Source organism: Dendropsophus ebraccatus, unplaced genomic scaffold (assembly GCF_027789765.1).
Source record: "Dendropsophus ebraccatus isolate aDenEbr1 unplaced genomic scaffold, aDenEbr1.pat pat_scaffold_752_ctg1, whole genome shotgun sequence".
Classification (NCBI taxonomy): domain Eukaryota; kingdom Metazoa; phylum Chordata; class Amphibia; order Anura; family Hylidae; genus Dendropsophus; species Dendropsophus ebraccatus.
In genome coordinates, this window is record NW_027210351.1 from 62,692 (window position 1) to 80,777 (window position 18,086).

The window sequence follows — 18,086 nt, forward strand, 5'->3', positions numbered from 1 at the left end:
AGCAGAGGTAGGTGTCCCTTCCCATGGAACACATAGAAAAGAAAAGAAAGGCACTGCGCTGTGAACAGGATTTGAACCTGTGCGGGGAGACCCCATTGGATTTCAAGTCCAACGCCTTAACCACTCGGCCATCACAGCTGACCGCTGTGCTTCCCAGCTCCCTCATCGGTGGTCATCTGTCAACTACAGCTCAGGGGCTTTCGCCTTGAATGTAAGACGAGGCTTCAGAGTGCTAACTCAGCGCAGGCGTGCAACACTCTTTGCCGTTCAGAAACGGGCAACTTTGAGCTGAGAGTTCTTGGGGGGGGGGGGGGGAGGCTATTCATTCGGCGGAATAAAAACTTTCCGATGACGTTCTGCATAGATAAGATTGTTGCAACAAGGTTTTCTGCCTTTATGATGGGAGTTAGGACTCTGGTGGTGCAGCAACAGGACTTGAACTTGCAAGCATCCAGAGTTAGGAGTTTCACCAGAAGCATTTCTGCCTTTACTGTGTAGGTTGCACCTTTGCTTCATAAAGATGGAGGGAAGACTGGCCCGTACGGGGATCGAACCCGCGACCTTGGCGTTATTAGCACCACGCTCTAACCAACTGAGCTAACCGGCCATGACACGCACATCGCACGCTTTTTTTTTCCGACATGGTTTTCCGCCTTCGGCATGGGGTGGGTTAGACCACTGCTGCATAGAGACAAAAGGTCAACTGGCCCGTACGGGGATCGAACCCGCGACCTTGGCGTTATTAGCACCACGCTCTAACCAACTGAGCTAACCGGCCACGGTACGCACATCGCACGTTTTTTTTTTTCCGACATGGTTTTCCGCCTTCGGCATGGTGGGTTAGACCACTGCTGCATAGAGACAAAATGCAGACTGGCCCGTACGGGGATCGAACCCGCGACCTTGGCGTTATTAGCACCACGCTCTAACCAACTGAGCTAACCGGCCACGGTTCACCCCCGTGCGCCTCGCTTTGTTTCCGTCTCGGCCTTTCACTCTATGGCGCATAAAGCAGCAAAGAGAATTTGGATCCGTGTGCAGAGAAGCCATTGGATTTGGCTACGGCACCTTTTTTTAAAGGTGTGATGTGGGATTTGACAGGTTGAAGAGGGCACTGTGGATGGTCTGCTGGAAAAGCAGAGAGTAAAACTCTTCCCGTTTGGACTGCAACATATCAAAGGGATGCGTAAAGGCTGAAAGAGGGTAGGATTTCTCTCCACCAGGGCCTAAAAGCCTCCGCTGTGAACAGGATTTGAACCTGTGCGGGGAGACCCCATTGGATTTCGAGTCCAACGCCTTAACCACTCGGCCATCACAGCTGCCACGCCTCCACTAGGACACGCCTTCCCACTTGGCGAATGTCTTTTGCAAATGACAGTCTAGCAGGTGCCGTTTGGAAATGACAGTTTAGGGCATGGGCCCGAACGGGGGGGAATTAAGCTACTAGAGTCTGGTTCTTCACGGCAAGGGGCAGGAATGGGGAATGTCTCTCCTTACAGCTGGTTGACTTCAATTATTGATCTCTACGAGATGAAGCAGAGGTAGGTGTCCCTTCCCATGGAACACATAGAAAAGAAAAGAAAGGCACTGCGCTGTGAACAGGATTTGAACCTGTGCGGGGAGACCCCATTGGATTTCAAGTCCAACGCCTTAACCACTCGGCCATCACAGCTGACCGCTGTGCTTCCCAGCTCCCTCATCGGTGGTCATCTGTCAACTACAGCTCAGGGGCTTTCGCCTTGAATGTAAGACGAGGCTTCAGAGTGCTAACTCAGCGCAGGCGTGCAACACTCTTTGCCGTTCAGAAACGGGCAACTTTGAGCTGAGAGTTCTTGGGGGGGGGGGGGGGAGGCTATTCATTCGGCGGAATAAAAACTTTCCGATGACGTTCTGCATAGATAAGATTGTTGCAACAAGGTTTTCTGCCTTTATGATGGGAGTTAGGACTCTGGTGGTGCAGCAACAGGACTTGAACTTGCAAGCATCCAGAGTTAGGAGTTTCACCAGAAGCATTTCTGCCTTTACTGTGTAGGTTGCACCTTTGCTTCATAAAGATGGAGGGAAGACTGGCCCGTACGGGGATCGAACCCGCGACCTTGGCGTTATTAGCACCACGCTCTAACCAACTGAGCTAACCGGCCACGACACGCACATCGCACGCTTTTTTTTTCCGACATGGTTTTCCGCCTTCGGCATGGGGTGGGTTAGACCACTGCTGCATAGAGACAAAAGGTCAACTGGCCCGTACGGGGATCGAACCCGCGACCTTGGCGTTATTAGCACCACGCTCTAACCAACTGAGCTAACCGGCCACGGTACGCACATCGCACGTTTTTTTTTTTCCGACATGGTTTTCCGCCTTCGGCATGGTGGGTTAGACCACTGCTGCATAGAGACAAAATGCAGACTGGCCCGTACGGGGATCGAACCCGCGACCTTGGCGTTATTAGCACCACGCTCTAACCAACTGAGCTAACCGGCCACGGTTCACCCCCGTGCGCCTCGCTTTGTTTCCGTCTCGGCCTTTCACTCTATGGCGCATAAAGCAGCAAAGAGAATTTGGATCCGTGTGCAGAGAAGCCATTGGATTTGGCTACGGCACCTTTTTTTAAAGGTGTGATGTGGGATTTGACAGGTTGAAGAGGGCACTGTGGATGGTCTGCTGGAAAAGCAGAGAGTAAAACTCTTCCCGTTTGGACTGCAACATATCAAAGGGATGCGTAAAGGCTGAAAGAGGGTAGGATTTCTCTCCACCAGGGCCTAAAAGCCTCCGCTGTGAACAGGATTTGAACCTGTGCGGGGAGACCCCATTGGATTTCGAGTCCAACGCCTTAACCACTCGGCCATCACAGCTGCCACGCCTCCACTAGGACACGCCTTCCCACTTGGCGAATGTCTTTTGCAAATGACAGTCTAGCAGGTGCCGTTTGGAAATGACAGTTTAGGGCATGGGCCCGAACGGGGGGGAATTAAGCTACTAGAGTCTGGTTCTTCACGGCAAGGGGCAGGAATGGGGAATGTCTCTCCTTACAGCTGGTTGACTTCAATTATTGATCTCTACGAGATGAAGCAGAGGTAGGTGTCCCTTCCCATGGAACACATAGAAAAGAAAAGAAAGGCACTGCGCTGTGAACAGGATTTGAACCTGTGCGGGGAGACCCCATTGGATTTCAAGTCCAACGCCTTAACCACTCGGCCATCACAGCTGACCGCTGTGCTTCCCAGCTCCCTCATCGGTGGTCATCTGTCAACTACAGCTCAGGGGCTTTCGCCTTGAATGTAAGACGAGGCTTCAGAGTGCTAACTCAGCGCAGGCGTGCAACACTCTTTGCCGTTCAGAAACGGGCAACTTTGAGCTGAGAGTTCTTGGGGGGGGGGGGGGAGGCTATTCATTCGGCGGAATAAAAACTTTCCGATGACGTTCTGCATAGATAAGATTGTTGCAACAAGGTTTTCTGCCTTTATGATGGGAGTTAGGACTCTGGTGGTGCAGCAACAGGACTTGAACTTGCAAGCATCCAGAGTTAGGAGTTTCACCAGAAGCATTTCTGCCTTTACTGTGTAGGTTGCACCTTTGCTTCATAAAGATGGAGGGAAGACTGGCCCGTACGGGGATCGAACCCGCGACCTTGGCGTTATTAGCACCACGCTCTAACCAACTGAGCTAACCGGCCACGACACGCACATCGCACGCTTTTTTTTTCCGACATGGTTTTCCGCCTTCGGCATGGGGTGGGTTAGACCACTGCTGCATAGAGACAAAAGGTCAACTGGCCCGTACGGGGATCGAACCCGCGACCTTGGCGTTATTAGCACCACGCTCTAACCAACTGAGCTAACCGGCCACGGTACGCACATCGCACGTTTTTTTTTTTCCGACATGGTTTTCCGCCTTCGGCATGGTGGGTTAGACCACTGCTGCATAGAGACAAAATGCAGACTGGCCCGTACGGGGATCGAACCCGCGACCTTGGCGTTATTAGCACCACGCTCTAACCAACTGAGCTAACCGGCCACGGTTCACCCCCGTGCGCCTCGCTTTGTTTCCGTCTCGGCCTTTCACTCTATGGCGCATAAAGCAGCAAAGAGAATTTGGATCCGTGTGCAGAGAAGCCATTGGATTTGGCTACGGCACCTTTTTTTAAAGGTGTGATGTGGGATTTGACAGGTTGAAGAGGGCACTGTGGATGGTCTGCTGGAAAAGCAGAGAGTAAAACTCTTCCCGTTTGGACTGCAACATATCAAAGGGATGCGTAAAGGCTGAAAGAGGGTAGGATTTCTCTCCACCAGGGCCTAAAAGCCTCCGCTGTGAACAGGATTTGAACCTGTGCGGGGAGACCCCATTGGATTTCGAGTCCAACGCCTTAACCACTCGGCCATCACAGCTGCCACGCCTCCACTAGGACACGCCTTCCCACTTGGCGAATGTCTTTTGCAAATGACAGTCTAGCAGGTGCCGTTTGGAAATGACAGTTTAGGGCATGGGCCCGAACGGGGGGGAATTAAGCTACTAGAGTCTGGTTCTTCACGGCAAGGGGCAGGAATGGGGAATGTCTCTCCTTACAGCTGGTTGACTTCAATTATTGATCTCTACGAGATGAAGCAGAGGTAGGTGTCCCTTCCCATGGAACACATAGAAAAGAAAAGAAAGGCACTGCGCTGTGAACAGGATTTGAACCTGTGCGGGGAGACCCCATTGGATTTCAAGTCCAACGCCTTAACCACTCGGCCATCACAGCTGACCGCTGTGCTTCCCAGCTCCCTCATCGGTGGTCATCTGTCAACTACAGCTCAGGGGCTTTCGCCTTGAATGTAAGACGAGGCTTCAGAGTGCTAACTCAGCGCAGGCGTGCAACACTCTTTGCCGTTCAGAAACGGGCAACTTTGAGCTGAGAGTTCTTGGGGGGGGGGGGGGGGGAGGCAATTCATTCGGCGGAATAAAAACTTTCCGATGACGTTCTGCATAGATAAGATTGTTGCAACAAGGTTTTCTGCCTTTATGATGGGAGTTAGGACTCTGGTGGTGCAGCAACAGGACTTGAACTTGCAAGCATCCAGAGTTAGGAGTTTCACCAGAAGCATTTCTGCCTTTACTGTGTAGGTTGCACCTTTGCTTCATAAAGATGGAGGGAAGACTGGCCCGTACGGGGATCGAACCCGCGACCTTGGCGTTATTAGCACCACGCTCTAACCAACTGAGCTAACCGGCCACGACACGCACATCGCACGCTTTTTTTTTCCGACATGGTTTTCCGCCTTCGGCACCACTGCTGGAGACAAAAGGTCAACTGGCCCGTACGGGGATCGAACCCGCGACCTTGGCGTTATTAGCACCACGCTCTAACCAACTGAGCTAACCGGCCACGGTACGCACATCGCACGTTTTTTTTTTTCCGACATGGTTTTCCGCCTTCGGCATGGTGGGTTAGACCACTGCTGCATAGAGACAAAATGCAGACTGGCCCGTACGGGGATCGAACCCGCGACCTTGGCGTTATTAGCACCACGCTCTAACCAACTGAGCTAACCGGCCACGGTTCACCCCCGTGCGCCTCGCTTTGTTTCCGTCTCGGCCTTTCACTCTATGGCGCATAAAGCAGCAAAGAGAATTTGGATCCGTGTGCAGAGAAGCCATTGGATTTGGCTACGGCACCTTTTTTTAAAGGTGTGATGTGGGATTTGACAGGTTGAAGAGGGCACTGTGGATGGTCTGCTGGAAAAGCAGAGAGTAAAACTCTTCCCGTTTGGACTGCAACATATCAAAGGGATGCGTAAAGGCTGAAAGAGGGTAGGATTTCTCTCCACCAGGGCCTAAAAGCCTCCGCTGTGAACAGGATTTGAACCTGTGCGGGGAGACCCCATTGGATTTCGAGTCCAACGCCTTAACCACTCGGCCATCACAGCTGCCACGCCTCCACTAGGACACGCCTTCCCACTTGGCGAATGTCTTTTGCAAATGACAGTCTAGCAGGTGCCGTTTGGAAATGACAGTTTAGGGCATGGGCCCGAACGGGGGGAATTAAGCTACTAGAGTCTGGTTCTTCACGGCAAGGGGCAGGAATGGGGAATGTCTCTCCTTACAGCTGGTTGACTTCAATTATTGATCTCTACGAGATGAAGCAGAGGTAGGTGTCCCTTCCCATGGAACACATAGAAAAGAAAAGAAAGGCACTGCGCTGTGAACAGGATTTGAACCTGTGCGGGGAGACCCCATTGGATTTCAAGTCCAACGCCTTAACCACTCGGCCATCACAGCTGACCGCTGTGCTTCCCAGCTCCCTCATCGGTGGTCATCTGTCAACTACAGCTCAGGGGCTTTCGCCTTGAATGTAAGACGAGGCTTCAGAGTGCTAACTCAGCGCAGGCGTGCAACACTCTTTGCCGTTCAGAAACGGGCAACTTTGAGCTGAGAGTTCTTGGGGGGGGGGGGGGAGGCTATTCATTCGGCGGAATAAAAACTTTCCGATGACGTTCTGCATAGATAAGATTGTTGCAACAAGGTTTTCTGCCTTTATGATGGGAGTTAGGACTCTGGTGGTGCAGCAACAGGACTTGAACTTGCAAGCATCCAGAGTTAGGAGTTTCACCAGAAGCATTTCTGCCTTTACTGTGTAGGTTGCACCTTTGCTTCATAAAGATGGAGGGAAGACTGGCCCGTACGGGGATCGAACCCGCGACCTTGGCGTTATTAGCACCACGCTCTAACCAACTGAGCTAACCGGCCACGACACGCACATCGCACGCTTTTTTTTTCCGACATGGTTTTCCGCCTTCGGCATGGGGTGGGTTAGACCACTGCTGCATAGAGACAAAAGGTCAACTGGCCCGTACGGGGATCGAACCCGCGACCTTGGCGTTATTAGCACCACGCTCTAACCAACTGAGCTAACCGGCCACGGTACGCACATCGCACGTTTTTTTTTTTCCGACATGGTTTTCCGCCTTCGGCATGGTGGGTTAGACCACTGCTGCATAGAGACAAAATGCAGACTGGCCCGTACGGGGATCGAACCCGCGACCTTGGCGTTATTAGCACCACGCTCTAACCAACTGAGCTAACCGGCCACGGTTCACCCCCGTGCGCCTCGCTTTGTTTCCGTCTCGGCCTTTCACTCTATGGCGCATAAAGCAGCAAAGAGAATTTGGATCCGTGTGCAGAGAAGCCATTGGATTTGGCTACGGCACCTTTTTTTAAAGGTGTGATGTGGGATTTGACAGGTTGAAGAGGGCACTGTGGATGGTCTGCTGGAAAAGCAGAGAGTAAAACTCTTCCCGTTTGGACTGCAACATATCAAAGGGATGCGTAAAGGCTGAAAGAGGGTAGGATTTCTCTCCACCAGGGCCTAAAAGCCTCCGCTGTGAACAGGATTTGAACCTGTGCGGGGAGACCCCATTGGATTTCGAGTCCAACGCCTTAACCACTCGGCCATCACAGCTGCCACGCCTCCACTAGGACACGCCTTCCCACTTGGCGAATGTCTTTTGCAAATGACAGTCTAGCAGGTGCCGTTTGGAAATGACAGTTTAGGGCATGGGCCCGAACGGGGGGGAATTAAGCTACTAGAGTCTGGTTCTTCACGGCAAGGGGCAGGAATGGGGAATGTCTCTCCTTACAGCTGGTTGACTTCAATTATTGATCTCTACGAGATGAAGCAGAGGTAGGTGTCCCTTCCCATGGAACACATAGAAAAGAAAAGAAAGGCACTGCGCTGTGAACAGGATTTGAACCTGTGCGGGGAGACCCCATTGGATTTCAAGTCCAACGCCTTAACCACTCGGCCATCACAGCTGACCGCTGTGCTTCCCAGCTCCCTCATCGGTGGTCATCTGTCAACTACAGCTCAGGGGCTTTCGCCTTGAATGTAAGACGAGGCTTCAGAGTGCTAACTCAGCGCAGGCGTGCAACACTCTTTGCCGTTCAGAAACGGGCAACTTTGAGCTGAGAGTTCTTGGGGGGGGGGGGGGGGGGCTATTCATTCGGCGGAATAAAAACTTTCCGATGACGTTCTGCATAGATAAGATTGTTGCAACAAGGTTTTCTGCCTTTATGATGGGAGTTAGGACTCTGGTGGTGCAGCAACAGGACTTGAACTTGCAAGCATCCAGAGTTAGGAGTTTCACCAGAAGCATTTCTGCCTTTACTGTGTAGGTTGCACCTTTGCTTCATAAAGATGGAGGGAAGACTGGCCCGTACGGGGATCGAACCCGCGACCTTGGCGTTATTAGCACCACGCTCTAACCAACTGAGCTAACCGGCCACGACACGCACATCGCACGCTTTTTTTTTCCGACATGGTTTTCCGCCTTCGGCATGGGGTGGGTTAGACCACTGCTGCATAGAGACAAAAGGTCAACTGGCCCGTACGGGGATCGAACCCGCGACCTTGGCGTTATTAGCACCACGCTCTAACCAACTGAGCTAACCGGCCACGGTACGCACATCGCACGTTTTTTTTTTTCCGACATGGTTTTCCGCCTTCGGCATGGTGGGTTAGACCACTGCTGCATAGAGACAAAATGCAGACTGGCCCGTACGGGGATCGAACCCGCGACCTTGGCGTTATTAGCACCACGCTCTAACCAACTGAGCTAACCGGCCACGGTTCACCCCCGTGCGCCTCGCTTTGTTTCCGTCTCGGCCTTTCACTCTATGGCGCATAAAGCAGCAAAGAGAATTTGGATCCGTGTGCAGAGAAGCCATTGGATTTGGCTACGGCACCTTTTTTTAAAGGTGTGATGTGGGATTTGACAGGTTGAAGAGGGCACTGTGGATGGTCTGCTGGAAAAGCAGAGAGTAAAACTCTTCCCGTTTGGACTGCAACATATCAAAGGGATGCGTAAAGGCTGAAAGAGGGTAGGATTTCTCTCCACCAGGGCCTAAAAGCCTCCGCTGTGAACAGGATTTGAACCTGTGCGGGGAGACCCCATTGGATTTCGAGTCCAACGCCTTAACCACTCGGCCATCACAGCTGCCACGCCTCCACTAGGACACGCCTTCCCACTTGGCGAATGTCTTTTGCAAATGACAGTCTAGCAGGTGCCGTTTGGAAATGACAGTTTAGGGCATGGGCCCGAACGGGGGGGAATTAAGCTACTAGAGTCTGGTTCTTCACGGCAAGGGGCAGGAATGGGGAATGTCTCTCCTTACAGCTGGTTGACTTCAATTATTGATCTCTACGAGATGAAGCAGAGGTAGGTGTCCCTTCCCATGGAACACATAGAAAAGAAAAGAAAGGCACTGCGCTGTGAACAGGATTTGAACCTGTGCGGGGAGACCCCATTGGATTTCAAGTCCAACGCCTTAACCACTCGGCCATCACAGCTGACCGCTGTGCTTCCCAGCTCCCTCATCGGTGGTCATCTGTCAACTACAGCTCAGGGGCTTTCGCCTTGAATGTAAGACGAGGCTTCAGAGTGCTAACTCAGCGCAGGCGTGCAACACTCTTTGCCGTTCAGAAACGGGCAACTTTGAGCTGAGAGTTCTTGGGGGGGGGGGGGGGGGGGCTATTCATTCGGCGGAATAAAAACTTTCCGATGACGTTCTGCATAGATAAGATTGTTGCAACAAGGTTTTCTGCCTTTATGATGGGAGTTAGGACTCTGGTGGTGCAGCAACAGGACTTGAACTTGCAAGCATCCAGAGTTAGGAGTTTCACCAGAAGCATTTCTGCCTTTACTGTGTAGGTTGCACCTTTGCTTCATAAAGATGGAGGGAAGACTGGCCCGTACGGGGATCGAACCCGCGACCTTGGCGTTATTAGCACCACGCTCTAACCAACTGAGCTAACCGGCCACGACACGCACATCGCACGCTTTTTTTTTTCCGACATGGTTTTCCGCCTTCGGCATGGGGTGGGTTAGACCACTGCTGCATAGAGACAAAAGGTCAACTGGCCCGTACGGGGATCGAACCCGCGACCTTGGCGTTATTAGCACCACGCTCTAACCAACTGAGCTAACCGGCCACGGTACGCACATCGCACGTTTTTTTTTTCCGACATGGTTTTCCGCCTTCGGCATGGTGGGTTAGACCACTGCTGCATAGAGACAAAATGCAGACTGGCCCGTACGGGGATCGAACCCGCGACCTTGGCGTTATTAGCACCACGCTCTAACCAACTGAGCTAACCGGCCACGGTTCACCCCCGTGCGCCTCGCTTTGTTTCCGTCTCGGCCTTTCACTCTATGGCGCATAAAGCAGCAAAGAGAATTTGGATCCGTGTGCAGAGAAGCCATTGGATTTGGCTACGGCACCTTTTTTTAAAGGTGTGATGTGGGATTTGACAGGTTGAAGAGGGCACTGTGGATGGTCTGCTGGAAAAGCAGAGAGTAAAACTCTTCCCGTTTGGACTGCAACATATCAAAGGGATGCGTAAAGGCTGAAAGAGGGTAGGATTTCTCTCCACCAGGGCCTAAAAGCCTCCGCTGTGAACAGGATTTGAACCTGTGCGGGGAGACCCCATTGGATTTCGAGTCCAACGCCTTAACCACTCGGCCATCACAGCTGCCACGCCTCCACTAGGACACGCCTTCCCACTTGGCGAATGTCTTTTGCAAATGACAGTCTAGCAGGTGCCGTTTGGAAATGACAGTTTAGGGCATGGGCCCGAACGGGGGGGAATTAAGCTACTAGAGTCTGGTTCTTCACGGCAAGGGGCAGGAATGGGGAATGTCTCTCCTTACAGCTGGTGACTTCAATTATTGATCTCTACGAGATGAAGCAGAGGTAGGTGTCCCTTCCCATGGAACACATAGAAAAGAAAAGAAAGGCACTGCGCTGTGAACAGGATTTGAACCTGTGCGGGGAGACCCCATTGGATTTCAAGTCCAACGCCTTAACCACTCGGCCATCACAGCTGACCGCTGTGCTTCCCAGCTCCCTCATCGGTGGTCATCTGTCAACTACAGCTCAGGGGCTTTCGCCTTGAATGTAAGACGAGGCTTCAGAGTGCTAACTCAGCGCAGGCGTGCAACACTCTTTGCCGTTCAGAAACGGGCAACTTTGAGCTGAGAGTTCTTGGGGGGGGGGGGGGGAGGCTATTCATTCGGCGGAATAAAAACTTTCCGATGACGTTCTGCATAGATAAGATTGTTGCAACAAGGTTTTCTGCCTTTATGATGGGAGTTAGGACTCTGGTGGTGCAGCAACAGGACTTGAACTTGCAAGCATCCAGAGTTAGGAGTTTCACCAGAAGCATTTCTGCCTTTACTGTGTAGGTTGCACCTTTGCTTCATAAAGATGGAGGGAAGACTGGCCCGTACGGGGATCGAACCCGCGACCTTGGCGTTATTAGCACCACGCTCTAACCAACTGAGCTAACCGGCCATGACACGCACATCGCACGCTTTTTTTTTCCGACATGGTTTTCCGCCTTCGGCATGGGGTGGGTTAGACCACTGCTGCATAGAGACAAATGGTCAACTGGCCCGTACGGGGATCGAACCCGCGACCTTGGCGTTATTAGCACCACGCTCTAACCAACTGAGCTAACCGGCCACGGTACGCACATCGCACGTTTTTTTTTTCCGACATGGTTTTCCGCCTTCGGCATGGTGGGTTAGACCACTGCTGCATAGAGACAAAATGCAGACTGGCCCGTACGGGGATCGAACCCGCGACCTTGGCGTTATTAGCACCACGCTCTAACCAACTGAGCTAACCGGCCACGGTTCACCCCCGTGCGCCTCGCTTGTTTCCGTCTCGGCCTTTCACTCTATGGCGCATAAAGCAGCAAAGAGAATTTGGATCCGTGTGCAGAGAAGCCATTGGATTGGCTACGGCACCTTTTTTTAAAGGTGTGATGTGGGATTTGACAGGTTGAAGAGGGCACTGTGGATGGTCTGCTGGAAAAGCAGAGAGTAAAACTCTTCCCGTTTGGACTGCAACATATCAAAGGGATGCGTAAAGGCTGAAAGAGGGTAGGATTTCTCTCCACCAGGGCCTAAAAGCCTCCGCTGTGAACAGGATTTGAACCTGTGCGGGGAGACCCCATTGGATTTCGAGTCCAACGCCTTAACCACTCGGCCATCACAGCTGCCACGCCTCCACTAGGACACGCCTTCCCACTTGGCGAATGTCTTTTGCAAATGACAGTCTAGCAGGTGCCGTTTGGAAATGACAGTTTAGGGCATGGGCCCGAACGGGGGGGAATTAAGCTACTAGAGTCTGGTTCTTCACGGCAAGGGGCAGGAATGGGGAATGTCTCTCCTTACAGCTGGTTGACTTCAATTATTGATCTCTACGAGATGAAGCAGAGGTAGGTGTCCCTTCCCATGGAACACATAGAAAAGAAAAGAAAGGCACTGCGCTGTGAACAGGATTTGAACCTGTGCGGGGAGACCCCATTGGATTTCAAGTCCAACGCCTTAACCACTCGGCCATCACAGCTGACCGCTGTGCTTCCCAGCTCCCTCATCGGTGGTCATCTGTCAACTACAGCTCAGGGGCTTTCGCCTTGAATGTAAGACGAGGCTTCAGAGTGCTAACTCAGCGCAGGCGTGCAACACTCTTTGCCGTTCAGAAACGGGCAACTTTGAGCTGAGAGTTCTTGGGGGGGGGGGGGGGGGCTATTCATTCGGCGGAATAAAAACTTTCCGATGACGTTCTGCATAGATAAGATTGTGCAACAAGGTTTTCTGCCTTTATGATGGGAGTTAGGACTCTGGTGGTGCAGCAACAGGACTTGAACTTGCAAGCATCCAGAGTTAGGAGTTTCACCAGAAGCATTTCTGCCTTTACTGTGTAGGTTGCACCTTGCTTCATAAAGATGGAGGGAAGACTGGCCCGTACGGGGATCGAACCCGCGACTTGGCGTTATTAGCACCACGCTCTAACCAACTGAGCTAACCGGCCATGACACGCACATCGCACGCTTTTTTTTTTCCGACATGGTTTTCCGCCTTCGGCATGGGGTGGGTTAGACCACTGCTGCATAGAGACAAAAGGTCAACTGGCCCGTACGGGGATCGAACCCGCGACCTTGGCGTTATTAGCACCACGCTCTAACCAACTGAGCTAACCGGCCACGGTACGCACATCGCACGTTTTTTTTTTCCGACATGGTTTTCCGCCTTCGTCATGGTGGGTTAGACCACTGCTGCATAGAGACAAAATGCAGACTGGCCCGTACGGGGATCGAACCCGCGACCTTGGCGTTATTAGCACCACGCTCTAACCAACTGAGCTAACCGGCCACGGTTCACCCCCGTGCGCCTCGCTTTGTTTCCGTCTCGGCCTTTCACTCATGGCGCATAAAGCAGCAAAGAGAATTTGGATCCGTGTGCAGAGAAGCCATTGGATTTGGCTACGGCACCTTTTTTTAAAGGTGTGATGTGGGATTTGACAGGTTGAAGAGGGCACTGTGGATGGTCTGCTGGAAAAGCAGAGAGTAAAACTCTTCCCGTTTGGACTGCAACATATCAAAGGGATGCGTTAAAGGCTGAAAGAGGGTAGGATTTCTCTCCACCAGGGCCTAAAAGCCTCCGCTGTGAACAGGATTTGAACCTGTGCGGGGAGACCCATTGGATTTCGAGTCCAACGCCTTAACCACTCGGCCATCACAGCTGCCACGCCTCACTAGGACACGCCTTCCCACTGGCGAATGTCTTTTGCAAATGACAGTCTAGCAGGTGCCGTTTGGAAATGACAGTTTAGGGCATGGGCCCGAACGGGGGGGAATTAAGCTACTAGAGTCTGGTTCTTCACGGCAAGGGGCAGGAATGGGGAATGTCTCTCCTTACAGTGGTTGACTTCAATATTGATCTCTACGAGATGAAGCAGAGGTATGTCCCTTCCCATGGAACACATAGAAAAGAAAAGAAAGGCACTGCGCTGTGAACAGGATTTGAACCTGTGCGGGGAGACCCCATTGGATTTCAAGTCCAACGCCTTAACCACTCGGCCATCACAGCTGACCGCTGTGCTTCCAGCTCCCTCATCGGTGGTCATCTGTCAACTACAGCTCAGGGGCTTTCGCCTTGAATGTAAGACGAGGCTTCAGAGTGCTAACTCAGCGCAGGCGTGCAACACTCTTTGCCGTTCAGAAACGGGCAACTTTGAGCTGAGAGTTCTTGGGGGGGGGGGGGGGAGGCTATTCATTCGGCGGAATAAAAACTTTCCGATGACGTTTGCATAGATAAGATTGTTGCAACAAGGTTTTCTGCCTTTATGGGGAGTTAGGACTCTGGTGGTGCAGCAACAGGACTTGAACTTGCAAGCATCCAGAGTTAGGAGTTTCACCAGAAGCATTTCTGCCTTTACTGTGTAGGTTGCACCTTTGCTTCATAAAGATGGAGGGAAGACTGGCCCGTACGGGGATCGACCCGCGACCTTGGCGTTATTAGCACCACGCTCTAACCAACTGAGCTAACCGGCCCGACACGCACATCGCACGCTTTTTTTTTCCGACATGGTTTTTCCGCCTTCGGCATGGGGTGGGTTAGACCACTGCTGCATAGAGACAAAAGGTCAACTGGCCCGTACGGGGATCGAACCCGCGACTTGGCGTTATTAGCACCACGCTCTAACCAACTGAGCTAACCGGCCACGGTACGCACATCGCACGTTTTTTTTTTTCCGACATGGTTTTCCGCCTTCGGCATGGTGGGTTAGACCACTGCTGCATAGAGACAAAATGCAGACTGGCCCGTTACGGGGATCGAACCCGCGACCTTGGCGTTATTAGCACCACGCTCTAACCAACTGAGCTAACCGGCCACGGTTCACCCCCGTGCGCCTCGCTTGTTTCCGTCTCGGCCTTTCACTCTTGGGCGCATAAAGCAGCAAAGAGAATTTGGATCCGTGTGCAGAGAAGCATTGGATTTGGCTACGGCACCTTTTTTTAAAGGTGTGATGTGGGATTTGACAGGTTGAAGAGGGCACTGTGGATGGTCTGCTGGAAAAAGCAGAGAGTAAAACTCTTCCCGTTTGGACTGCAACATATCAAAGGGATGCGTAAAGGCTGAAAGAGGGTAGGATTTCTCTCCACCAGGGCCTAAAAGCCTCCGCTGTGAACAGGATTTGAACCTGTGCGGGAGACCCCATTGGATTTCGAGTCAACGCCTTAACCACTCGGCCATCACAGCTGCCACGCCTCCACTAGGACACGCCTTCCCACTTGGCGAATGTCTTTTGCAAATGACAGTCTAGCAGGTGCCGTTTGGAAATGACAAGTTAGGGCATGGGCCGAACGGGGGGGAATTAAGCTACTAGAGTCTGGTTCTTCACGGCAAGGGGCAGGAATGGGGAATGTCTCTCCTTACAGCTGGTTGACTTCAATTATTGATCTCTACGAGATGAAGCAGAGGTAGGTGTCCCTTCCCATGGAACACATAGAAAAGAAAAGAAAGGCACTGCGCTGTGAACAGGATTTGAACCTGCGGGGAGACCCCATTGGATTTCAAGTCCAACGCCTTAACCACTCGGCCATCACAGCTGACCGCTGTGCTTCCCAGCTCCCTCATCGGTGGTCATCTGTCAACTACAGCTCAGGGGCTTTCGCTTGAATGTAAGACGAGGCTTCAGAGGCTAACTCAGCGCAGGCGTGCAACACTCTTTGCCGTTCAGAAACGGGCAACTTTGAGCTGAGAGTTCTTGGGGGGGGGGGGGGGGGAGGCTATTCATTCGGCGGAATAAAAACTTTCCGATGACGTTCTGCATAGATAAGATTGTTGCAACAAGGTTTTCTGCCTTTATGATGGGGAGTTAGGACTCTGGTGGTGCAGCAACAGGACATGAACTTGCAAGCATCCAGAGTTAGGAGTTTCACCAGAAGCATTTCTGCCTTTACTGTGTAGGTTGCACCTTTGCTTCATAAAGATGGAGGGAAGACGGCCCGTACGGGGATCGAACCCGCGACCTTGGCGTTATTAGCACCACGCTCTAACCAACTGAGCTAACGGCCACGGACACGCACATCGCACGCTTTTTTTTTCCGACATGGTTTTCCGCCTTCGGCATGGGGTGGGTTAGACACTGCTGCATAGAGACAAAAGGTCAACTGGCCCGTACGGGGATCGAACCCGCGACCTTGGCGTTATTAGCACCACGCTCTAACCAACTGAGCTAACCGGCCACGGTACGCACATCGCACGTTTTTTTTTTTCCGACATGGTTTTCGCTTCGGCATGGTGGGTTAGACCACTGCTGCATAGAGACAAAATGCAGACTGGCCCGTACGGGGATCGAACCGCGACCTTGGCGTTATTAGCACCACGCTCTAACCAACTGAGCTAACCGGCCACGGTTCACCCCGTGCGCCTCGCTTTGTTTCCGTCTCGGCCTTTCACTCTATGCGCAAAGCAGCAAAGAGAATTTGGATCCGTGTGCAGAGAAGCCATTGGATTTGGCTACGGGCACCTTTTTTAAAGGTGTGATGTGGGATTTGACAGGTTGAAGAGGGCACTGTGGATGGTCTGCTGGAAAAGCAGAGAGTAAAACTCTTCCCGTTTGGACTGCAACATATCAAAGGGATGCGTAAAGGCTGAAAGAGGGTAGGATTCTCTCCACCAGGGCCTAAAAGCCTCCGCTGTGAACAGGAGTTGGAACCTGTGCGGGGAGACCCCATTGGATTTCGAGTCCAACGCCTTAACCACTCGGCCATCACAGCTGCCACGCCTCCACTAGGACACGCCTTCCCACTTGGCGAATGTCTTTTGCAAATGACAGTCTAGCAGGTGCCGTTTGGAAATGACAGTTTAGGCATGGGCACGAACGGGGGGGAATTAAGCTACTAGAGTCTGGTTCTTCACGGCAAGGGGCAGGAATGGGGAATGTCTCTCCTTACAGCTGGTTGACTTCAATTATTGATCTCTACGAGATGAAGCAGAGGTAGGGTCCCTTCCCATGGAACACATAGAAAAGAAAAGAAAGGCACTGCGCTGTGAACAGGATTTGAACCTGTGCGGGGAAGACCCCATTGGATTTCAAGTCCAACGCCTTAACCACTCGGCCATCACAGCTGACCGCTGTGCTTCCAGCTCCCTCATCGGTGGTCATCTGTCAACTACAGTCAGGGGCTTTCGCCTTGAATGTAAGACGAGGCTTCAGAGTGCTAACTCAGCGCAGGCGTGCAACACTCTTTGCCGTCAGAAAGGGCAACTTTGAGCTGAGAGTTCTTGGGGGGGGGGGGGGGAGGCTATTCATTTCGGCGGAATAAAAACTTCCGATGACGTTCTGCATAGATAAGATTGTTGCAACAAGGTTTTCTGCCTTTATGATGGGAGTTAGGACTCTGGTGGTGCAGCAACAGGACTTGAACTTGCAAGCATCCAGAGTTAGGAGTTTCCAGAAGCATTTCTGCCTTTACTGGGTAGGTTGCACTGGCTTCATAAAGATGGAGGGAAGACTGGCCCGTACGGGGATCGAACCCGCGACCTTGGCGTTATTAGCACCACGCTCTAACCAACTGAGCTAACCGGCCACGACACGCGCATCGCACGCTTTTTTTTTCGACATGGTTTTCCGCCTTCGGCATGGGGTGGGTTAGACCACTGCTGCATAGAGACAAAAGGTCAACTGGCCCGTACGGGGATCGAACCCGCGACCTTGGCGTTATTAGCACCACGCTCTAACCAACTGAGCTAACCGGCCACGGTACGCACATCGCACGTTTTTTTTTTCCGACATGGTTTTCCGCCTTCGGCATGGTGGGTTAGGACACTGCTGCATAGAGACAAAATGAAGACTGGCCCGTCGGGGATCGAACCCGCGACCTTGGCGTTATTAGCACCACGCTCTAACCAACTGAGCCTAACGGCCACGGTTCACCCCCGTGCGCCTCGCTTTGTTTCCGTCTCGGGCTTTCACTCTATGGCGCATAAAGCAGCAAAGAGAATTTGGATACGTGTGCAGAGAAGCCATTGGATTGGCTACGGCACCTTTTTTTTAAAGGTGTGATGTGGGATTTGAAGGTTGAAGAGGCACTGGGATGGTCTGCTGGAAAAAAGCAGAGAGAAAACTATTCCAGTTTGTGACTGGCAACATATAAAGGGGATGCGCTAAAGGCTGAAAGAGGGTAGGATTTCTCTCACCAGGCCTAAAAGCCTCCGCTGTGAACAGGATTTGAACCTGTGCGGGGAGACCCCAT

At 52.2% G+C, this 18,086-nt stretch overlaps 52 non-coding genes across 52 annotated transcripts; all 52 read right to left on the reverse strand.

Moving 5' to 3' along the window:
- Positions 1–56: 56 nt before the first annotated feature.
- TRNAS-UGA (transfer RNA serine (anticodon UGA)) lies at positions 57–138 on the reverse strand. The gene has a single exon. It is a non-coding gene; the product is annotated as a tRNA-Ser (tRNA).
- A 395-nt stretch (positions 139–533) lies between these two features.
- On the reverse strand, positions 534–607 carry TRNAI-AAU (transfer RNA isoleucine (anticodon AAU)). The gene has a single exon. It is a non-coding gene; the product is annotated as a tRNA-Ile (tRNA).
- Positions 608–704: 97 nt separating this feature from the next.
- TRNAI-AAU (transfer RNA isoleucine (anticodon AAU)) lies at positions 705–778 on the reverse strand. The gene has a single exon. It is a non-coding gene; the product is annotated as a tRNA-Ile (tRNA).
- A 96-nt stretch (positions 779–874) lies between these two features.
- On the reverse strand, positions 875–948 carry TRNAI-AAU (transfer RNA isoleucine (anticodon AAU)). The gene has a single exon. It is a non-coding gene; the product is annotated as a tRNA-Ile (tRNA).
- Positions 949–1,237: 289 nt separating this feature from the next.
- Positions 1,238–1,319, reverse strand: TRNAS-CGA (transfer RNA serine (anticodon CGA)). The gene has a single exon. It is a non-coding gene; the product is annotated as a tRNA-Ser (tRNA).
- A 271-nt stretch (positions 1,320–1,590) lies between these two features.
- TRNAS-UGA (transfer RNA serine (anticodon UGA)) lies at positions 1,591–1,672 on the reverse strand. Its single transcript has one exon. It is a non-coding gene; the product is annotated as a tRNA-Ser (tRNA).
- Positions 1,673–2,067: 395 nt separating this feature from the next.
- TRNAI-AAU (transfer RNA isoleucine (anticodon AAU)) lies at positions 2,068–2,141 on the reverse strand. Its single transcript has one exon. It is a non-coding gene; the product is annotated as a tRNA-Ile (tRNA).
- A 97-nt stretch (positions 2,142–2,238) lies between these two features.
- On the reverse strand, positions 2,239–2,312 carry TRNAI-AAU (transfer RNA isoleucine (anticodon AAU)). The gene has a single exon. It is a non-coding gene; the product is annotated as a tRNA-Ile (tRNA).
- A 96-nt stretch (positions 2,313–2,408) lies between these two features.
- TRNAI-AAU (transfer RNA isoleucine (anticodon AAU)) lies at positions 2,409–2,482 on the reverse strand. The gene has a single exon. It is a non-coding gene; the product is annotated as a tRNA-Ile (tRNA).
- Positions 2,483–2,771: 289 nt separating this feature from the next.
- On the reverse strand, positions 2,772–2,853 carry TRNAS-CGA (transfer RNA serine (anticodon CGA)). The gene has a single exon. It is a non-coding gene; the product is annotated as a tRNA-Ser (tRNA).
- A 271-nt stretch (positions 2,854–3,124) lies between these two features.
- Positions 3,125–3,206, reverse strand: TRNAS-UGA (transfer RNA serine (anticodon UGA)). The gene has a single exon. It is a non-coding gene; the product is annotated as a tRNA-Ser (tRNA).
- Positions 3,207–3,600: 394 nt separating this feature from the next.
- TRNAI-AAU (transfer RNA isoleucine (anticodon AAU)) lies at positions 3,601–3,674 on the reverse strand. Its single transcript has one exon. It is a non-coding gene; the product is annotated as a tRNA-Ile (tRNA).
- A 97-nt stretch (positions 3,675–3,771) lies between these two features.
- Positions 3,772–3,845, reverse strand: TRNAI-AAU (transfer RNA isoleucine (anticodon AAU)). The gene has a single exon. It is a non-coding gene; the product is annotated as a tRNA-Ile (tRNA).
- Positions 3,846–3,941: 96 nt separating this feature from the next.
- TRNAI-AAU (transfer RNA isoleucine (anticodon AAU)) lies at positions 3,942–4,015 on the reverse strand. Its single transcript has one exon. It is a non-coding gene; the product is annotated as a tRNA-Ile (tRNA).
- Positions 4,016–4,304: 289 nt separating this feature from the next.
- TRNAS-CGA (transfer RNA serine (anticodon CGA)) lies at positions 4,305–4,386 on the reverse strand. The gene has a single exon. It is a non-coding gene; the product is annotated as a tRNA-Ser (tRNA).
- A 271-nt stretch (positions 4,387–4,657) lies between these two features.
- On the reverse strand, positions 4,658–4,739 carry TRNAS-UGA (transfer RNA serine (anticodon UGA)). Its single transcript has one exon. It is a non-coding gene; the product is annotated as a tRNA-Ser (tRNA).
- Positions 4,740–5,136: 397 nt separating this feature from the next.
- Positions 5,137–5,210, reverse strand: TRNAI-AAU (transfer RNA isoleucine (anticodon AAU)). Its single transcript has one exon. It is a non-coding gene; the product is annotated as a tRNA-Ile (tRNA).
- A 79-nt stretch (positions 5,211–5,289) lies between these two features.
- Positions 5,290–5,363, reverse strand: TRNAI-AAU (transfer RNA isoleucine (anticodon AAU)). Its single transcript has one exon. It is a non-coding gene; the product is annotated as a tRNA-Ile (tRNA).
- A 96-nt stretch (positions 5,364–5,459) lies between these two features.
- On the reverse strand, positions 5,460–5,533 carry TRNAI-AAU (transfer RNA isoleucine (anticodon AAU)). Its single transcript has one exon. It is a non-coding gene; the product is annotated as a tRNA-Ile (tRNA).
- A 289-nt stretch (positions 5,534–5,822) lies between these two features.
- On the reverse strand, positions 5,823–5,904 carry TRNAS-CGA (transfer RNA serine (anticodon CGA)). Its single transcript has one exon. It is a non-coding gene; the product is annotated as a tRNA-Ser (tRNA).
- Positions 5,905–6,174: 270 nt separating this feature from the next.
- Positions 6,175–6,256, reverse strand: TRNAS-UGA (transfer RNA serine (anticodon UGA)). The gene has a single exon. It is a non-coding gene; the product is annotated as a tRNA-Ser (tRNA).
- Positions 6,257–6,650: 394 nt separating this feature from the next.
- On the reverse strand, positions 6,651–6,724 carry TRNAI-AAU (transfer RNA isoleucine (anticodon AAU)). Its single transcript has one exon. It is a non-coding gene; the product is annotated as a tRNA-Ile (tRNA).
- Positions 6,725–6,821: 97 nt separating this feature from the next.
- On the reverse strand, positions 6,822–6,895 carry TRNAI-AAU (transfer RNA isoleucine (anticodon AAU)). Its single transcript has one exon. It is a non-coding gene; the product is annotated as a tRNA-Ile (tRNA).
- Positions 6,896–6,991: 96 nt separating this feature from the next.
- On the reverse strand, positions 6,992–7,065 carry TRNAI-AAU (transfer RNA isoleucine (anticodon AAU)). The gene has a single exon. It is a non-coding gene; the product is annotated as a tRNA-Ile (tRNA).
- A 289-nt stretch (positions 7,066–7,354) lies between these two features.
- Positions 7,355–7,436, reverse strand: TRNAS-CGA (transfer RNA serine (anticodon CGA)). Its single transcript has one exon. It is a non-coding gene; the product is annotated as a tRNA-Ser (tRNA).
- A 271-nt stretch (positions 7,437–7,707) lies between these two features.
- Positions 7,708–7,789, reverse strand: TRNAS-UGA (transfer RNA serine (anticodon UGA)). Its single transcript has one exon. It is a non-coding gene; the product is annotated as a tRNA-Ser (tRNA).
- A 395-nt stretch (positions 7,790–8,184) lies between these two features.
- Positions 8,185–8,258, reverse strand: TRNAI-AAU (transfer RNA isoleucine (anticodon AAU)). Its single transcript has one exon. It is a non-coding gene; the product is annotated as a tRNA-Ile (tRNA).
- A 97-nt stretch (positions 8,259–8,355) lies between these two features.
- Positions 8,356–8,429, reverse strand: TRNAI-AAU (transfer RNA isoleucine (anticodon AAU)). Its single transcript has one exon. It is a non-coding gene; the product is annotated as a tRNA-Ile (tRNA).
- Positions 8,430–8,525: 96 nt separating this feature from the next.
- TRNAI-AAU (transfer RNA isoleucine (anticodon AAU)) lies at positions 8,526–8,599 on the reverse strand. The gene has a single exon. It is a non-coding gene; the product is annotated as a tRNA-Ile (tRNA).
- A 289-nt stretch (positions 8,600–8,888) lies between these two features.
- On the reverse strand, positions 8,889–8,970 carry TRNAS-CGA (transfer RNA serine (anticodon CGA)). The gene has a single exon. It is a non-coding gene; the product is annotated as a tRNA-Ser (tRNA).
- Positions 8,971–9,241: 271 nt separating this feature from the next.
- Positions 9,242–9,323, reverse strand: TRNAS-UGA (transfer RNA serine (anticodon UGA)). The gene has a single exon. It is a non-coding gene; the product is annotated as a tRNA-Ser (tRNA).
- A 396-nt stretch (positions 9,324–9,719) lies between these two features.
- TRNAI-AAU (transfer RNA isoleucine (anticodon AAU)) lies at positions 9,720–9,793 on the reverse strand. The gene has a single exon. It is a non-coding gene; the product is annotated as a tRNA-Ile (tRNA).
- Positions 9,794–9,891: 98 nt separating this feature from the next.
- TRNAI-AAU (transfer RNA isoleucine (anticodon AAU)) lies at positions 9,892–9,965 on the reverse strand. Its single transcript has one exon. It is a non-coding gene; the product is annotated as a tRNA-Ile (tRNA).
- A 95-nt stretch (positions 9,966–10,060) lies between these two features.
- Positions 10,061–10,134, reverse strand: TRNAI-AAU (transfer RNA isoleucine (anticodon AAU)). The gene has a single exon. It is a non-coding gene; the product is annotated as a tRNA-Ile (tRNA).
- Positions 10,135–10,423: 289 nt separating this feature from the next.
- TRNAS-CGA (transfer RNA serine (anticodon CGA)) lies at positions 10,424–10,505 on the reverse strand. Its single transcript has one exon. It is a non-coding gene; the product is annotated as a tRNA-Ser (tRNA).
- Positions 10,506–10,775: 270 nt separating this feature from the next.
- TRNAS-UGA (transfer RNA serine (anticodon UGA)) lies at positions 10,776–10,857 on the reverse strand. Its single transcript has one exon. It is a non-coding gene; the product is annotated as a tRNA-Ser (tRNA).
- Positions 10,858–11,252: 395 nt separating this feature from the next.
- Positions 11,253–11,326, reverse strand: TRNAI-AAU (transfer RNA isoleucine (anticodon AAU)). Its single transcript has one exon. It is a non-coding gene; the product is annotated as a tRNA-Ile (tRNA).
- Positions 11,327–11,423: 97 nt separating this feature from the next.
- Positions 11,424–11,497, reverse strand: TRNAI-AAU (transfer RNA isoleucine (anticodon AAU)). Its single transcript has one exon. It is a non-coding gene; the product is annotated as a tRNA-Ile (tRNA).
- A 95-nt stretch (positions 11,498–11,592) lies between these two features.
- On the reverse strand, positions 11,593–11,666 carry TRNAI-AAU (transfer RNA isoleucine (anticodon AAU)). Its single transcript has one exon. It is a non-coding gene; the product is annotated as a tRNA-Ile (tRNA).
- A 287-nt stretch (positions 11,667–11,953) lies between these two features.
- On the reverse strand, positions 11,954–12,035 carry TRNAS-CGA (transfer RNA serine (anticodon CGA)). Its single transcript has one exon. It is a non-coding gene; the product is annotated as a tRNA-Ser (tRNA).
- Positions 12,036–12,306: 271 nt separating this feature from the next.
- On the reverse strand, positions 12,307–12,388 carry TRNAS-UGA (transfer RNA serine (anticodon UGA)). Its single transcript has one exon. It is a non-coding gene; the product is annotated as a tRNA-Ser (tRNA).
- Positions 12,389–12,951: 563 nt separating this feature from the next.
- On the reverse strand, positions 12,952–13,025 carry TRNAI-AAU (transfer RNA isoleucine (anticodon AAU)). Its single transcript has one exon. It is a non-coding gene; the product is annotated as a tRNA-Ile (tRNA).
- A 95-nt stretch (positions 13,026–13,120) lies between these two features.
- On the reverse strand, positions 13,121–13,194 carry TRNAI-AAU (transfer RNA isoleucine (anticodon AAU)). The gene has a single exon. It is a non-coding gene; the product is annotated as a tRNA-Ile (tRNA).
- A 289-nt stretch (positions 13,195–13,483) lies between these two features.
- Positions 13,484–13,564, reverse strand: TRNAS-CGA (transfer RNA serine (anticodon CGA)). The gene has a single exon. It is a non-coding gene; the product is annotated as a tRNA-Ser (tRNA).
- Positions 13,565–13,829: 265 nt separating this feature from the next.
- Positions 13,830–13,911, reverse strand: TRNAS-UGA (transfer RNA serine (anticodon UGA)). The gene has a single exon. It is a non-coding gene; the product is annotated as a tRNA-Ser (tRNA).
- Positions 13,912–15,004: 1,093 nt separating this feature from the next.
- Positions 15,005–15,084, reverse strand: TRNAS-CGA (transfer RNA serine (anticodon CGA)). Its single transcript has one exon. It is a non-coding gene; the product is annotated as a tRNA-Ser (tRNA).
- A 270-nt stretch (positions 15,085–15,354) lies between these two features.
- TRNAS-UGA (transfer RNA serine (anticodon UGA)) lies at positions 15,355–15,434 on the reverse strand. Its single transcript has one exon. It is a non-coding gene; the product is annotated as a tRNA-Ser (tRNA).
- Positions 15,435–15,999: 565 nt separating this feature from the next.
- TRNAI-AAU (transfer RNA isoleucine (anticodon AAU)) lies at positions 16,000–16,073 on the reverse strand. Its single transcript has one exon. It is a non-coding gene; the product is annotated as a tRNA-Ile (tRNA).
- A 451-nt stretch (positions 16,074–16,524) lies between these two features.
- On the reverse strand, positions 16,525–16,607 carry TRNAS-CGA (transfer RNA serine (anticodon CGA)). The gene has a single exon. It is a non-coding gene; the product is annotated as a tRNA-Ser (tRNA).
- A 269-nt stretch (positions 16,608–16,876) lies between these two features.
- Positions 16,877–16,959, reverse strand: TRNAS-UGA (transfer RNA serine (anticodon UGA)). Its single transcript has one exon. It is a non-coding gene; the product is annotated as a tRNA-Ser (tRNA).
- Positions 16,960–17,346: 387 nt separating this feature from the next.
- TRNAI-AAU (transfer RNA isoleucine (anticodon AAU)) lies at positions 17,347–17,420 on the reverse strand. Its single transcript has one exon. It is a non-coding gene; the product is annotated as a tRNA-Ile (tRNA).
- A 96-nt stretch (positions 17,421–17,516) lies between these two features.
- On the reverse strand, positions 17,517–17,590 carry TRNAI-AAU (transfer RNA isoleucine (anticodon AAU)). Its single transcript has one exon. It is a non-coding gene; the product is annotated as a tRNA-Ile (tRNA).
- Between the last annotated feature and the right edge of the window lie 496 nt (positions 17,591–18,086).